Here is a 4,275-nt window from a genome sequence, read left to right as displayed (position 1 = left end):
ATAATTATTATTATAATTATAATTATTATTATAATTATAATTATTATTAAAACTTCCCACTGAAAAAGGATTCAAACATCCTATTTTTTAGAACTGTCCCCAAAATAATTTGTATTAAATTTAAAATTTAAAATTTTAGATCTTTATATTTTAAAAGTAATTAAGTTTTGTAAATTTAAATAATTCTATGAAGTGTAGTTAACGTAAACAAATTTTTAAACTGTTTATGGTTTGTTATTTTAAATGTTTTTGTTTTTTAAATTGTTATTTATTATTTAATATATCTATAAATTTTGTGGTGCTGACACATAATTATTGACATGTGTCTATTTTATTTAAATAATTATTGATTATATAAAATGATAATAATAATAAAACTATTCTACCCAACCCCACCCCTACCCAACCCCCTTTCATCTTCATCTTCTTCCCAAAATACATTCTTTCTCAAATCACAAAACTTAACTCTTTTCAAATAACTTGAAGATTAGCTTTTAAAAAAGATATATATACATTTTCATACTAAGAGTGAAGAAGAAAGAAAATTTTGCTGGCGATTATTCATTTCTACATCGATGACAAAATGAAATTGATAGCTTAAATTCTTTCAAAGTTTTGAATGTCATTTTTGATAAATTTAATGGGTTTATATATGAATTTGAGTAAAAATCTTTGTTCGAAAAATTGTGATAAACAAATATCAGCTAACTTTTTTTATAGGTAAAAATCATTTATCTTCTTTCTTCTTCTTCATATTTGTTCCTTATTTTTATGAGATTTGAAATAAATCATACGAACTTTCAAATCTGAATCTTCATAGTTGATTTTCATTTATCTTCATATTTGGAAGAAATAATATTCCTTTTTTATAAAAAAGAAAGAAAAGCAATGTTGGAGCTAAAATGAAGAAAGTTTTGCAAACTAAAGTATGAAGAAGATGATAGGTAGGGAGTGAGGTCCTTTTCTTTTTGAAAAAAGTGTAAATGAAAGAAGAAAAATGTTTTTAAGTTAATTATAATGCCAAGTGTCAATAAAAGAAGAAAAATGTAAAAAGAATTCAAAAAGACACTATTTTAAATCTTTTCACGCGCTTCACGGAAGTGCAAAATACATTTTTTGTCATATCAGTATTTTGTGTTTAATAGGTACATGTTTTGAACAATTTAGGTGTTTAATAGGTACAAGTCTTAGTTGAAGTGTCTAAGTGAATTATGCCGACAATTTTAAGGGGCGGTCGATGACTTCAGCCTTATTATTATTATTATAACTTCCCACTGAAAAAGGATTCAAATATCCTATTTTTTAGAACTGTCCCCAAAACAATTTGTATTAAATTTAAAATTTTAGATCTTTATATTTAAAAGTAATTAAGTTTTTTAAATTTAAATAATTCTATGAAGTGTAGTTAACGTAAACAAAATTTTCAACTGTTTATGGTTTGTTATTTAAATGTTTTGTTTTTTAAATTGTTATTTATTATTTAATATATCTATCAATTTTGTAGTATTGACACATAATTATTGATATGTATCTGTTTTATTTAAATAATTATTGTATAAAATTATTTTAAATTTTAAATTCTAAAAAATTGTGGTGGTGACATGTATCATTTTTTCTTCTCCTTTTATATATCTATATAATAATATAAAGCCGAATGTAAGAATGATGATGTGGCATGCCTCAATGGCAAGAATGACTATTTAGCTATTTTGTCAGAATTTTGAATTTTTTGCATATTTTCTATTTAAAACCTTCATGAAAAACTATATATTTCCTTATTAATTATTATTAGCATTTATTGAAATCACTCCTACTAATCATATATGTTAACTAATAACGTTATTTCATTTATTCCTTTCCTTATCAATAAAATACTATTAATTTCCTAGAATCTCTCTATATTCTTTATGTTACAAAAGTTTTTCGTTTTAATTAGATGAATTATATCTCATTTGTTTCTTTCCTTATTAATATAATATTAATTTTTCTTCGAATCTCTCCATTTTCCTTATGTTACTTTGGTTTTCTTCTCTTTTTCTTTTTTGATTGGAATAAATTAAATATCATCATTATGAGTATTAATGTATGAGAAAAAAATTTGCCAATTTTTACTTACAAATACAAACTGAAAATGTCATATTCCTTTTGGCACAAATTGATTTCACTTTCATTCTCTTTGTAATATCTCCATTAAAATTTGGTAAGTTCAACAATTCTCTCTTCTTCTTTTAAATATAAGTTCAACAATCCACTTTGTCGTTTGTGAATAATATGCTTTGTAAATTTTATTTTCATCATTTTTTTTGTTTCCTCATGTATGATATATTTTTTTCTCTATATTTAAATAGGTTTGCTCTCATCAAGGTAAGATCAATTATCTTCTTTTAAAAACTGTATTAGATTATAATATCATTAATTTTGAATTTGAATTTTTTGTTTTTTTCATTTCTAATTCTAATGTATCAAAATTTAACTAATTTTTTTTTATCACCAATCTTGAGGAATATTGAATTTGTGCAATACATGTTATTTAAATTTTTTTGTTTCTTTCCTCATTAATATAGTATTAATGTTTCTTAGAATCTCTCCATTTTCCTTATGTTACTTTGGTTTTCTTCTCTTTTTCTTTTTGATTGGATAAATTAAATATCATCATTATGAGTATTAATGTATGAGAAAAAATCTGCCAATTTTTACTTACAAATACAAACTGAAAATGCCATATTCCTTCTGGCACAAATTGATTTCACCTTCATTCTCTTTATAACATCTCCATTAAAATTTGGTAAGTTCAACAATTCTCTCTTCTTGTTTTAAGTATAAGTTCAACAATCCACTTTGTCGTTTGTGAATAATATGCTTTGTAAATTTTATTTTCATCTTTTTTTTTTCTCTTTCCTCAGGTATGATATAATTTTTTTTCTCTATATTTAAATAGGTTTGCTCTCATCAAGGTAAGATCAATTATCTTCTTTTAAAAACTGTATATAAATTATAATATCATTAATTTTGAATTTGAATTTTATGTTTTTCATTTCTAATTCAAATGTATCAAAATTTAACTAATTTTTTTTTATCACCAATCTTGAGGACTATTGAATTTGTGCAATACAGGTTATTTAAAAATTTTATATGTACGCGAACCTAACTAATTTATTGATCACCAATCTTAAGGAATATTGAATCTAGGTCTACTTTCTTAATGACCCATGTTAAGAAATTGTAACACAAATTAATTAAATTTCAATATATAAAAGAGCTTCAATATGACAACAAATTTTGATGTAATAAGTTTTCTCTTTTTTTCTCTTTTATTTATTTTTCAATGAAAAGCAATATTAAAGTATTATCTAATAATAGAGGACAAGAAAATGGAGGAGCGAGGGATGTCATCGAAGGAATATAGACGTTAAAATTATTGAATGAATACAACATTTTATGTTATTGAGGATGAAATGATCATGTCACGCTTGAAAGGTATTAAAATAGAATTATGATCATTCAAAATGCATAGAAATAATCTCAGGAAAGATGGTGTATGCACTTTTTTTTCTCTCTTACTTTTTGTTTCATTTTAATACAAGTATATTGTTTATTTATTTAATCAAAATTACACTATTCATTATAGCGTCATAACTTAGAAAAGTGAAAAATAATATAAAATAATAATTACTTACGTAAATCCAAAAAAAACATCATTTTACAATTCAAGCACTCTAATCATCTTTGACCAAAAAATAATTTCTAATTCATTCACAAATAAGTACTAAAGAAAATTATTGCTAAAGAACTTATAAATGTTATGATTTTATTAACTTGAAAATAGATGTATTGATATAAATATTTGTACTTATAAACATATGTAATTGATGATTCTGAAGAAATTACTAATATATTTTTCTATTAGATTATTTTTATTTTTAGATATGCTTACATTTTATTGGGATTTAGTATGATGTTGAGAAATTTCACCGAGGTTGAATTTACGGTGTCTTTCTCTTTTTGGAGATTTTTTTTTTTCCTACTTTATATGCTATATTACATTTGTTTTTTGAAAATTCACACATTTTATTCTCTTAGTAATATTAAATGTGTAATGTTAAGAACTCATTTCTTATAGAATAATGAGAATTTTCGTTATTACGATTAGTTTAACGATACAATACAATAAAATTAGATTAACAATCAAAACAAGCCAACCATCCAAACAAGCGGTTGATGTAATTTAATGATCTTTATTTTCATTACTCTCACATTTTTTATGATCATAAACCC

Source organism: Solanum tuberosum, unplaced genomic scaffold (assembly GCF_000226075.1).
Source record: "Solanum tuberosum cultivar DM 1-3 516 R44 unplaced genomic scaffold, SolTub_3.0 scf00006, whole genome shotgun sequence".
Taxonomy (NCBI): Eukaryota; Viridiplantae; Streptophyta; class Magnoliopsida; order Solanales; family Solanaceae; genus Solanum; species Solanum tuberosum.
Note: the sequence above shows the minus strand (reverse complement) of the source record.